This window comes from Pagrus pagrus, assembly GCF_965226575.1.
Source record: "Pagrus pagrus genome assembly, chromosome: 15".
Classification (NCBI taxonomy): domain Eukaryota; kingdom Metazoa; phylum Chordata; class Actinopteri; order Spariformes; family Sparidae; genus Pagrus; species Pagrus pagrus.
The window spans coordinates 17,412,244-17,426,318 of record NC_140199.1 but is presented as its reverse complement, the minus strand read 5'-3'; positions in this window follow the sequence as shown (position 1 = coordinate 17,426,318).

The following is a 14,075-nucleotide window of genomic DNA, read 5'->3' as shown; positions in this document are numbered from 1 at the left end:
ATGTCAGAGGAAAATGGCTGCAGTGTGAATATGGTCTATTGTGGGTCAGGCAGGAAACGCTGCATCCTATACTGATGACACCACAAGGATTTTCTCTAATGAGCTACTTCTAGAGCCACAGAGGATATAATACAGCTGCAAATACAACTAGTACTCCTCTTAACGCCTAAATGAGTACTCGTGTAAAACCAGTGGGGTGCCCTTTAAGTCTAAATTTAATTAGGAATAGGCAAGTGAGCACAACATAAGTTGAAATAATAATGCAAAATACAAACTAATGGCCACATGGTGAATGGAGCCTTGAGCCCCCCTGTAGGGCTCAGGACCCCAGGGTAGTTGCTTGGTTGGTAATCAGGAGATTGTTTTGTAATCATCACATTTTAATCGTGATTCCTACTTCTGATTCCCTGGTATATAAAACATGAACACCTGCTGGAACAAAAGCACATTTTGTACGAGGTCTTCTGAGAGTTCCTCCTGCCAAGAATTTCTCACTGTGAGAACAAACGAGAAGCACATTTGAGTTCACTGTCACCAAAACTTTTCAACCCTTTACCTCTAACGACTAAAGTTTCAGATCAAATAAATGCAAATGTAGACCAAGTGTCAGACGTTTGGCCTCAGATTCACACAACGGAGGTAAATCAGTCAGTGGCAATTCTTCAGGTGTTAAGGTTGAGGCTTTCTCTTCAATAATAGATGACAGGAACGCTCTGCTGGGCCGTGGGATGGGCAGATGGGTGTGTGTGTAGTCTGAGGATCAATAGGTGATGGTGTATTTGTCAGATCTTATGGACAGGACATGCTGTGTTTTAGATCCTAGGCACACATATCTACAGGGGTCTCCAATACAACACTCGTTCTTTGCTGTCTTTATTTACTTTTCTAGAAAAACTTGGATGAATCTGATGTTTCCAATACGTTTTTACTTGGTAAAATATTTATATATTATACATGTGCCTCCATTGTAATATTTTGAACAGCAGATGCTCTGTGTGAAATGCATCACACTGCACTGCATGTGAGCTGCAGTTACTTCAAATCTTATAATCTGGGGTTTTTCAGTGGCAGGGCTTTTGTGTTTTGCCACGTTGGGCTGAAACTAAAGCGCAGTTTCTATTTACAGCACATCTGACATCTTTATTACACAACCACTGCATTGACAGGAATGACACAGCTAATAGCTCCAAGTACAAGTCAAGCATGCAGTGACAAACCATTGGCTTTAATGGATTTTTCCCCCAACCACTCATTGGTTTCCTGGTATTTTTAAGGGACAGCTCAAGGGATGACACTGTCTCTGACGGTCCACTGCTTTGGTCCAGACTTCAAAACTACATTAAATCTGACACTGTTGGTAGAGGATTAATCCTAAAGACTTTGGTGATACCCTGACTTTTCCTCTAGTGCCACCATTAGGTGAAAACTCTGTTTTTAAGAGCCATGCCTTGACAACTTATGGATGGCAACCATTATTTTCTCTACAGAGATTCACATTCCTCCTCAGGATGAATTGTAATAACTTTGGTTAATTTGTTGTCCATTATGTGGTTTGTGGGCCCAGATACACCAAATTCACTAGTGGTGACAAAGGTCGACTATTGGGTTGCCTCATCTCGCCTGTATCTCGGCCGATAAAGCTGCACTTGAAACACCCAAAAGACTAGAGCTGACAGCCAACTAGCTTGCATGCTCTGCATCTGTGTGAGAGCCATGCCAGCAGGTGGTAGTAGTATGTCAACTGGAACAGTCAGGACTGCAAATATAAAAACTGTTGTTATGATTAAAGGTACAATATGTCAGAATTTTTATTGAAAAAAATAATAAATGTAATAAAATTATCACCAGAATGTGAATAACCGTCTGTGTCGTGTTGCAAGAGATATCTACATACATTGATATCTATATCAACTCCCAGTCCGGACCACTAGATGCATGGCTAACAGAGGTAATTAGCTAACTGCAGCCACAGTTAGCAGCAGTTGGCAGTAACTCCAGCATTACTTGCTTGTTTGTTTGTTTTGAGTATCAATTAGACAGGTGGCCAATTCTTACATATTGCACCTTTAAGCAGTGTTTTCGTACCATTTTCCACACCACTCTAGCTAATATAGCCACTTCTAACTGAGAGTATGTCTAATGAAAAGTTGCAAGTGGCACTGGCGAAAAGATGGAGGAGATGCACTAAATAGCCAAACAGCCAATCAGAGTGATTTCCCTCACCGATTGGCTCCGCAGCTAATTCAATATGCTCAGTCAGCCACATAGTTGTGAAAAGAGGCTGACTGGGCCAATGGCAAGCAGGACACACTGCCATATAGGGCCTGTGTCAGGGCCCTATGACCAATACCTTCAAAACTACCTGCATCAAGCTCAGTTGTACTTTGTTTTTAGTGCTAAGTAGCTGATGTACATGATAAGATGTTCAACATGGTAAACAGCAGCACATAAGCAGCGTGCACATTTGAGCATGTTAGCATACTGACGTTAGCATTTAGCTCAAAGCACAGCTGTGTCTCAGTTAAGCCTCACAGAGCTACAAGCACGGCTGTGGACTATTAGTCTTGTTGAAATCACAGCATACATGTTGGCTCCAGTCTTAGGGATATCCAGGGCTTAATGTCCACCACGTATAGGACTGACTTTCTCAGAAAGCTGCATGCTTGTGGACTTTGCTGTTGGGTGATTACATAACTAAAAATATCAGGCTCTCCGCTCTTTTGACATGATCCCACTTACATTTGTGCATGATAATGTGACAGCTCACATGGGCCCAGAGAGTGTATTTTAATCCCAGTTTGTTGCTCGGCTGTTTCCTTGGTGGCTAGAGGACGGGGGGGGGACGTCGGCACCAACTTCAAGTTAGTTTAGTAATTAGGCCGGCAGCTGTGATGACATTCATCTTGATCAAGTGGATGATTTAATGTGATAATGGCATAAAAGTCACACATTTGTCAATATAATGTTCAACCTCTCTTGTATTTGCTTGTCTGATGTGTCAGTGTGGCTCTGTGCTCATTCGGGTAGATACTAGTTAAATGATCCAGACCAAATCCAGCCTCTTGGTTGATTGTCTTTGCAGATTCTTTGACATCTGACTCGGTATCCATTATATTGTTTGATGAAGTGCATCTGTCAAGCCATTCAGAATCTCATTCTAAGTAGCTAAAGCCAAACAACCATTAACCATTTCTAATCCTCACACTATGGCCAAATAAATTCCCCATCTTCCCATCAGCTTTAGCTCTGCAGTATGAAAGTTAATATCCGGAAAGTCATAGCTGGAATTCAATGATATGTTTATGGCGATAAGGAGCTATTAAGATTGGCGTGAGAGGGTAAATGAGGTGACGGGAACTAAGCTGCTTTGTGACTATGCGTCTGGCTGAGGAGAAGGAGCTGAGTCATTGAGGTGACAGTGTGCGGACAAGATAATGAAAACTTCAATAATATCTAAGAGAGGAAGAGAAGGACAATAAATCTGTAATCTGTGCGCCCAAGATGTGATAACCCATTAACCACATAAAGATAACATCTGGTCCCCATGCTCCTCCCTGGCATGAGATAACAGACCATTTTACATTTCAGTTTCTTATGCTTTTCTAATCCCTCGGCCCAGGCAGTGAGAGCCGTCCCAGTAATCACCCGCACATATAAACAAACTCTTAATCTTCTCGAACGCCAAACTTCACAAAATTAACAAGGCTCATTTTGTGTATGCGTGCACAGCTGTTTCCCATACAGGCTTGAAATGACCTGAATTTACCGGTGAGCAAAGACTGCCTTCCAAATTGGCTCTCAGTATTCACACTTGCATTTTTCCATATAATGCAGGCCATTAGATCTAATGACCTAACGTCATATGCAATTACTGCAACCATCTCGCAACTAATCTTGAAATTGAAATTCCACCTCAACATTGCGGCCGTTCTAGTCGTTTGATAGGGTGAAAGAAATTGTTTCATCTGTTTTGAAATAAATCGCCTCTCCTCTCCCTTATTCGAAAATCAAAACAATGACAGTTTTGAAAAATAAGTTAATGGAGTTACTGATAACATTCAGCCAGTAGATGTGGCATCCCATCTCCCCCCTACCTTTGCATTCACAAAATGAAGTGTTTCTAATCATCTGCCCCTTCACGTGGGTGCCAGCAGTGATGGAATGTAACTAAGTACGTTTGCTCAAGTACTGTATTTAAGTTAACTAGTTATTTTTCAGATTACATGCTGCATCAGAGCCAAAGTACTAAATGTTTAAATGAATTTATTTTATCAACAATAAATAAAAACACTAATTCCAATAATCAGAAAAATGCTGAATATCGGATCTCATAATTGGCCAGGCCGATAATCGATCAACCAATAGTATACAGTATATGCATATCACATAAATATATGTATACTTAAGTTTAACTTGTAGTTTTGATACTTAAGTACATTTAATATCAGATATTTTAAACTTTTACTATTTGCATGGGTGACTTTCACCTTTCCGAAAGTAATATTTGAACGCGCTAGCTTTACTTTCACTCAAGTATGACTTCTGGGTACCAGTTTGTTGCACTAGGCAATGTTACTAACACTAACTAGCAAACATTAACATTGCTAACGCTAGCTAGCTAACATTAATGTTGCCAATGCTAACTAAGATAACACAATGGCAGCACAAAAAGCTAGGTGCATCCTGTAGAACTCAGAAGCCACCTGTCAAATGATCAACACAATCACCCAACAACATTTTTAAAATTAAAAATTCACAATCATAATAATGTTTTTGAGGGAAGGAGATACTTTTGCACATTTCTACAAGTTCTGTAGATTTTTTTTTTAATGATTTGCCTACATAAAAATGCTATCAATAAGAGCTTCAATAATATGAGAGGTCCATTCAGTCTTTTGTCAAAAACTGACACATCCCAAAAATACTTTCTTCCTTTCAAAGATCAAGAGTCTCCATGAGGCTGACTGCTTTATTTATACATTGCTATAAGCAAAAACTGCAGCTGAAAATACATTTTAAGCAGCATTGTAGAGCACTGGCAACCACAAAGAACCAACTTAAAAGCAAACCATTCATCAAGGTGAGCATCAAACAAGTTTTGTTCTATATTTGAAGCTTTTTCTGTCAGACTTAACCAAGTGTGTACAGAATAAATCATGACTCATACCCTGATTGTTACCCTTGATGAGAGCAGAATCCAGCCTCCATCTGGAGAGGCAACAACCTTGCAGCTTCATTGCGCCATGTGATGGATCGTGTGGGTGTCCTGGCGCAGAAATGTACAACCTTGCAACATGAGAAGTTACTGCAGTTCAGCTGTGTAGAATTAACAGAATATGATTTATTAAATGTATGCTTTGGATCCATGCTTTACATAGCCTGCAGCTTCAGATATTCTGTTCACATATCTGGGTCAAATATCCCACTGAGAAACTACCTAAGTTGTGTTTTCAGGAAGAAAGAATGCTTTGATTCGTCTTCTCGGTTCCTTTCTCAGTTAGCTGTGATAGTCGAGGATGTTTCACAATGTGGTGAGTTACCGCAATGCATACTGCAGTTACAGGCCAGTTTGAGAAAGTTCCACAAAACACACGTGAAGACTATGCTGTACACATGCAACCACACTGTATTGTATTGTATTGTGCATGAGCAGTGCACATGCAGTATAAACTGATTGTTTTGTTTTTCCTAAAGAGCTCCCTCCCAGCACATCACAGAAGTAATACTGCTTAAATGTACTGCAAGGAACTTTAAGGTGGTTGTAAAACAGTCTCAATTTCTGAATACCCCAGTTGGGTTGCGTCCTACCTGGGTTGGATAAGTCATAAAATTGAAACTACTTTTTACGGCCGAGTGCTGAGGACAGATTTAGGAGTCTCACAGCCTGAGGAAAGAGGCTGCTCTGTAGTCTGGTGGTAGAGTGCAGCACTGTAAGTGTTAGCTGACTGTCATCTCCTGCTCGGAGACACCTTCTGGTGTCACACGGATGATCAGATTTAGTGTATGGCCCGTGACCTTTAAGCCTATGGTGTCGTTAATGAGCCAATACATGTGTGGATGTCATACATGTCAGAGAAATGCTAAAGCAGGTAGTTTTCTGAAAAATAAAATAAATCTAGACAAATGTGTAGGGGTCTTTTTAGCAGTGTGTTAAATATTTCTGATGTAATGGACACCCAACTTCATTTCACGACAACACATATTTTGCTTTGCCAAGAAGCAGTGGCCTGGTTGTATTGTCAGTTTTACTGTATCTACTGTGACAGCAGCAATAAATGTTTGCAGTTTATTTCAAGCCCAAAACCATAAGTCTTCGTTAAATACGTGTTGCTTGTATTTTTATCAGCATTTAATGTCCGGGGTAAACAGGTTACACACCGAAGCACAGCCTCACTTTGACAGCGTTTAGTTCTGACAGGGGTCAGGAAAAAAGCACCTGACATTTAAAACTCACCGACAAGATAAAGTCAGTGCTGTTTTTCTGTTTTCACCCCGAGGGCAGTGTTTGCAAAGTGATCCCTTCCCTGTTCCTGTTCTGCTCCGTCGCTAAAATCAGATATGTCAAGTTCCGGTGCTGCCGCGACATGTCCATGGGCAGAGCAGTGAGGGACGTCTGTGACAAGTTTTGGACAAAGGTGAGGTCAAAGCACGGTCCCTTGACATTCAGGATGTGCCTCCTGTCACAGCTCAGCGCAAGCTGAAGGGCAACTTAAGGCAAGACGGAGCAATGACCACTTCATCTTGCAACACATTCCAGCCTCTCCTGTTGGCTGTCAGGAATCAGTTGCACTTTCACTTCATAACATGGCAGCTTGGACAAATGATTCCCATCTACAGCACAGTGTGGGTGGTATTAGAGAAAGAACAACATACCGACAGCTTTCATCACAGCTATGCTGTTTCCTTGAAGTGCCCACCCATCCTTTTACCACAGTTCAGTAAGTATGGACAGATGAGCTGGAGGGCCTGAAGCAAAAACACCCATTCTCACATCAAAGCACATTATTTTAGAACTTCATGGTCCAGTCCTGCAGATGTCCTGTTCGAGTTTTTGCAGCATTATAGTCACTATAGTCACTGATGCCAAGTTGAATTGTTAAAGGGGCTCTATGTAATCATTTTTTATTGGCCATATGCAAGCAGATTGTAACATGACATGTAAAATGAGACCTCCCTGTCTCTCTCAGCTTATATTGCTTATACAACCATGTCAGTGATTTGTTTAAGTTGTTTAATGCTGCTGGACTGTGGATTTCAACAACCGGCTTCCAGCAGAACACAGAAGTTCTGCAGACCCCTTTTACAATGAGTTTTGTTTGAGTTGTTATCAGTATACATGTTGTAATAGTTAAAGCAACACCACCATCTTTGCCATCTTCACCGCTAATGCCACAATCTTGGATTGACGAGGACGTGATCCCTCACCGGCTTCCCACCCACAGACACTATGAAACATGACCAAGGCTCTGCAGTGCTGGATGAATTTTGGCTCCACCCACGTGTCCCCCCCACGTCCTGTCTTCCAACAAAAGGCTGAAAACTTTTTGCACGTCTGAAAAAATAAAAGTTTCATAAAGCGTCTCGTATGTGACTGTGCATTTCTCGGAAAATGTCAAATGATTTCAGGCCAGATGGAAATGTCAAGTTGTGGTGCAGCCTAAAAAAGAGGATCCACTGCACAGAGCTAGCTGTAACAATGTTTTTTGAAAGGAGATACTTTTTTTTTGCCTTTCAACCTCTCTGTACTTACTTTGCTTCGGGTAGGAAAAGGCTCTGACTGATTTAGAGGTCAAGATTTAGCTGTGTTCAGAAGCATCAAAGATGGCATTGAAATAATCTTTGTGCATATTTTAAGTAACAGCAGTTGAAATGCTCTCAGTGGAGACACAAATGAAAAATGGAAGAAAATCAGATATTCAGTTTTTTTTAGGAATTGGTAACATCACTGTTATGGTGAGGATCTGTCTGTTATCATAGAAAAGATTTCATCTGGACAGCAGACTGTACACGATCTTGGAATAGCCTTGACAGCTCATGTTTTGTATTGTTGTGTACCCTGGCCTTGCAGTGTGAAAGGACTCATACAGTCTGCAAGCTCTGCATTAACATCCCTGCATTATTTGCACATCTAACAGAGGGAGCTGCAGATGCTGTTGCAGGCATAGCCTCCAATGTCACCACACAGTTTAAAGATGGCAATTGGGGACAAAGACGTGTGTCTCGTTTGGTGACTTAAGGGAATGCTGTGATAGACAGATACCTTTTCAATTTCATGGCGAGAACTAGCTGAAGTTTGGGTTGTCTGATTGCGGTGGAGTTCAAAGGATTTGAGGGAGAGCAATCAAACATACCCCGGAGCTGCCATTTTGGATATCTGGGTTAATAGTGGAGAAAAACATGTAGCAGCAATACGGCTACAACTCCAAAGCAGAAAAATAATCAGCTAAGTTTAAAAGGACTCATTAGGAAGAGCTTTCTCTGTGAGAAACATGTCGCCAAGCAGGGAGTTTCCCCCCCTGCGCCTGTTTTTACTCAGGGAAATCTAAATGCAAAATGATTCCTTTCAACAAGGGTTCCCATCTGAGCACATTAAGGAGAGGGGAGGAAAGAGGACAAGCTGGCAGGTGCATTTCCTGCTTCGACTTAAATGGGAATTTTAATGGCAGAAGAACATTTCCCCTAATGTTGGCTCCCATCCAACGGTGGCTTTTGTGAGGCTACCTGGCTGTGTCGTGAGACCTGGTCAGCCATGGCCTCCCAGGAGACGCTGTCGGTCTTCATGACTCCTAGAGGGCTTTTATGTTGCCTGCCTGTCTCTGCTCTCTGTAGCTGACATTCATGCAAATGGGCTTCACAGCTCCATCTCTTTCCAGAATGCACTGTCCAGAGTCGAAACACAATGAATGGCAGGGGAATCTGCTTGTACATTCTTCAGAGATCAGGGGAGCTGCACTGGTAGCACAGAATGGATGAGAATTATGAAAACCCACTTTATGCAGAGTTCATGTTCTGTGGGATCAAGATGAGAATCGAAGCCTGTCCCCGCTGATGTGCATACTGTATGTTCTAATAGGATTTCATCAACTCGCTCCATCCGTGTTTCATTTCCCTTGGCTGCCACTCCTCTTTTATCCTCTCTCTTTCCATTCTCCACGAGCCGTCTTTCTTCACTATACTGCTATTAGCGCAAATCTGTAGATGTCAGAGAAAAGAAAATAGAGGGGTGACTTTATTCGACTCAAAATGTTAATGCACTCTGCGTAAGGAGAGCTTCCATAAACAAGCGGCAAAAAAAAAAAAAAAAGTGTTGGCTAGACTGAATGGGAACGTGAGTGTCATTCATGTGCAAATATGCATTAAATGTACTAAGTTCTTAGGAAGCGATATTCACTGATGCATTCTTGCCATGCTTTCTTTGTCACATGATAAAGGGCTTGTGTCGGAGAATCTCTTCACGTCATGCAAATGGATTTTCACATCTGAGTGGTATGTGTTGAAATGAAATGAAGTTTTTGAATCCGTCCATCCCAATCCTGGGTCTCAGCTCAGCCACAACTGGAGTTAAAAATGCAAATGTTTTTTTGACATCTTTACATTAAAACTTCTGCACCTTTGAAAGGGCAATACATACAAATTTTAGGTGAAAACATTAAAAAATTAGCTAAAATTATCAACAGATTGTAAATAAATAGCAGTTTTGACATTACTCTGGTGATATGCTGCCACCTATTTGTTTTGAGTATGAATTTGACAGGTGGCAATTTTTTTCATATTGCACCTTTAAACTGTTGTCAATAACCAGAGTTTGTTTGCAAATGACTGCATTCTGTTATCATGTATGTTGTACATGTTATGTTGTACAGTGTCCCAACTCTTTCAGTGTCAGGGTTGTGCATAAAAACGTCTTTTTGTATTGAGTCAAGCAACACAAATGAACCTGTTCAGAGGTCATTATGATTAAAATCTCAGACGCACCTTAATATTCTACTGTGAAAAGACTGGTGTGGTTTAGACATCAAAATTCAACATGAAAAACTCAAAGTTTAACATCCAGGCTACAAAGGATAATCAATCAGTTAGATCCTTGTCCTATCAGGTTGTCTTTTGGAAGTCACACGAACCAAGAAAGACAGGTTTAAATGGGAGACTGGAAGGACGTGAAGCTCATCTAATCATCTGAATTTGTGAACCCGACACCATCCTTGAAACGACCTTGTGTGGATTTAAAAGAGAGGAATTCAAACTGTATAAATTCAGAGCGATGGTTTTCATTTTTTGGTGAGCAAAGAGCAGATATTAGACTCCTTAACCTTATAAATACATTTAATCTGCTCAGGCTAAACTACAGTCACTGACAGGACTGGTCATTTAGTTGCAAATGCTTCATCCAACTGATGAAGGTCTCGAACTGGGACTCTCTGGTATTGTTGAGTTGAATGAGCTTTGTAACTTTGGTTGGACTTGGTGAACTTGTATACAGAACACACATGTTCAGTGCGCTTCAACTTCACCTCCCTGACAACATGTTGCTCTCATTTGTATTATTAGTAATTATCAGCATCACAACCCAGACCACACAAAGAAATAATGAAAATACCTGAGATGAAACAAATTCAGGAAATTGTGCATCGATTGTGCCATTCTGAAGGATATAATCCATGAGACGTAATATCCTTAATTTGCCAGGCTTGCAAAACCTTAATTACATCAGCAGTTTATCCGCAGCCCTTGGTGTTTTGAAGTGTGATTAGAGGTGTACAGAGAGGTTATGAAGGAGAAAGGGATGTGCCTTGGATTGATCTGCCGTACTGTATCAGGCCATGTGGCAATCTTTCCAGCAGATTACAAACAGACAGGACCTTTAAATTGTGTCTGACTGCTCACCAGAGACCAATCACTCCGAGCTGAGACTGGAGCCGGCTGTAATATGTGTGCGAAATGAGAAACATAACAGTAACGCTGTGCACAGTTTCCCTGATGAATGAGACCCCCTTTAAACTCTTGTTAAATGGGTTGGCTTTGATAGAGCAGAAAGTTAACCCTTTTCTTTCACCCCAGCTTGAGAGATCACTCCATCAGCATCTCTTCCTGAACACTTACAACCTCCGTGAAAGCTGAAAGAGACCTCAATTAAACCAACCGGAGATTGTGCATGTTGCTTTGGATTATCTTCAAAACTGAACGAAAACTCTCTTAAAATATGCATGGACACAATCCAAGTCAAAACATGAAAACGCCTTCATCTGTCTCCTTTAATCTTGTCCAGTTGACATTTTTATCATTTCAGTATCAAGTATGAAGTACACGAATGAGCATTAAGGCAGATGTTGACTACCGAGTCAGATAAACAGTCTCTGTGCCGCATCACTCCCACGCTCAGTATTCATGCTCATCTGCAGCGCAACGCCGCTAAGCTCCTCAAGGGTCAGCATATGGTACACATATTTTTTGTGCCTCTCAAGTGGCTCAAAACACTTCTTATTAATGTGTCAATATGCTCCAGAGTTTGCTGCATGTAGGGGCCAACTGCATTTTAACTAATATGCTCTTGCTGCTAGAACAATAACGACGTTATCAGATTTGATTCATTAGTGCTGTATTGCAAAATTGCAGCAAAAGTAGAGGCTTAATTATGTCCTAGTATTTCCCCATTCAGCAGTGGAGGTGGAAATATCTGGTGGCACTGACGATTCTTGGGAAGAGTTACAAAGCAGACACATTTCTGGTAGGGCTCAGTGGCAGACGCTGGCTGTCTGTAGGGTAGGGGCGATTTTCAAAAAGTGCACCAGCAGCATGTGTTGCGGTTCCAGCATTCAGAAAGTCATAATGCATTTATGGTGAAACAGTCCCAAAGCCTTTTCTATTATAGAGCAGACTACATGGCATAGACTGTATAAAATATGGACAGCCAATGCTGAGGGGCCTTAAACCTACATTCTTTCTCATGGCCAGCAGGGGGCACTCCAATGGCTGGAAAAAGAAGACTGATTGTATGTAGGCTTATGAGAAAACGACCCTTCTTTTCACTTGATTTATTACCTCAGTAAACAGATTCATAATGAGTTTTTGGTTTCAATCGCTAGTTTTACATCTTCTTCAATACAGCGGGATGCTCATGTTGGAAAATATGGTCCCATACAGAGATAAAATAGACAATAAACCAGGGAATGGCTTGTGATTGACAAGTCACTAACCATGCAGTGTCGTCCAATCAGGATATCCTCCCTAGCTCCATCTGCTCATCTATAAATGGTCGCTTCTGCCTCCAAAAAACCAAGATGGCGACGACCCCAATGCCAGACGTAGACAAAACCGGCCCCCAGGAAAAATGCCAGGCTTTGAAGCCAGTTTGGCCTTGTCGTGTCATGTGCTTCAGTGGAGCCCAAAGAAACTTTTTCCATGTGCTTACATTGTAAGAAATAAGCAGCTGTAAAACAGTGGATACAATCTTTTGAGCATCACCCCCGCGAAATGACTAATTTCACCATCTTGGAAAGTCTAGAAGAGCCGTATGATTAGATAATTTTATACCCACTCAAGTTAATGGAAGGCTAAACCGGAAAAGCGTCTGTAGTGCGCATGCTGTTTGGATCCAGGAGCCCAAGCTTTCTTGGCTTCATACACCACTGAGCTAGAATGAACAGGTCTCCTGTATCCAGATTTCCCTTATTACATCTATGCTTCTAAACGGTAGTCCACAAAACACTGACATTACAAAGTTTACACTCGATATGGCACTGCATCGTGTTTTTCATCTTCAAGACCCTTTAGTGCACTATCACATCTTCGAGACTGAAAGAACACCCTAGAGGGTGTGTTCTTACACATTTGTCCACCATAGAGGGCACTTTATCATGTTTTATCTATCATAAGGGCATCCTAAGGGCATTTTTGCTGTTTTATTCCTTCAAACAGTGGAGCAACAGCGCTGGTGACCCCCTGCAATCCCCTGCTGAGCCCACCATTGCTGTTGATCACACTCACTTCGCCAAGTGTTCACAAACGTCAGAGAAATACATGATGCCCTTGAAGTTCTAAATTTAAACATGAACATGCGATGCGTGGCTGCAGTCTTGAAGCCCTACGCAGTGATTCAGAAAAGTGCTGTTTTTAGCTTCTAATCAAAGGCTTGCTCATTAATAATGCCTGACTTTGATGGTGTGGAGGTGGTATGCAAAACAATGTCACAAGCCTAAAACAAAAAAGCTCACACCTAAAAATAAAGATCTGCTTAGAAACCACGTTTGCTTTCAATCACTGTGGCATTATCAAAGACGTGTTGTTTTCAGTCATATATCTGAGAAAGGATGAGATGCTGTTACCTAACAGATGATGAAGTAATTAGTATTGTTTGTTGCCTATACGCCTTTGTCAAAGGGATACATTGTAATGCCCACTCTGCTGTCTTTGTCTGTCAGACTCTCAACTTGCTTTAATAACAGGAAATGCCCTGAAACCTTTCCAAAACATCAGCACCAGCACCTCCTCTCAGCTCCTGACTTTTTTTTTCACTTGATATTAGGATGCGAGCGATTTATTTGATTTCGGGGGCGGACGCCTGCCACTGAGCAGGTGTTATGTGACAAAGTGATGCTTGGGTATTTTATTCTCTTCTCCAGAATTCAATAAAGGGGAAAGGCTGGCTTATAAAGTGTCAGACTGTTGTGTTGTGGAAACATCAATGGTGTCACAATGTCACAATATATGCAGCCGCCCACTCACACTTATAGGAGGAGGAAATGGGAGGGGGATTTTAATCAGGAAGGAGGAGAGGGTAAGAAAGAGAGAGATAGGAACGGAGAGGGAGGAGAGAGAGATTGATCCTTAATATCCAACAAAAATGCAGACAGTCTGCCATCTATTGGAAGAATCACAACATGCAAGAAGTGTGTTTAATGTCCTACATTTTTGTTGCAGTGCTGTTTGCGAAAACTAGGTGGCGACACACTCCACAACTTCCTTAATCACTTTGTACATTATGGTTAATATGATGTGGTGTCAGGTTTACTTAGAGGGCTGAAAATGGTGATGAATTGAAATATGATACATATTAGAAGGAAGCCACTGTGCACTGC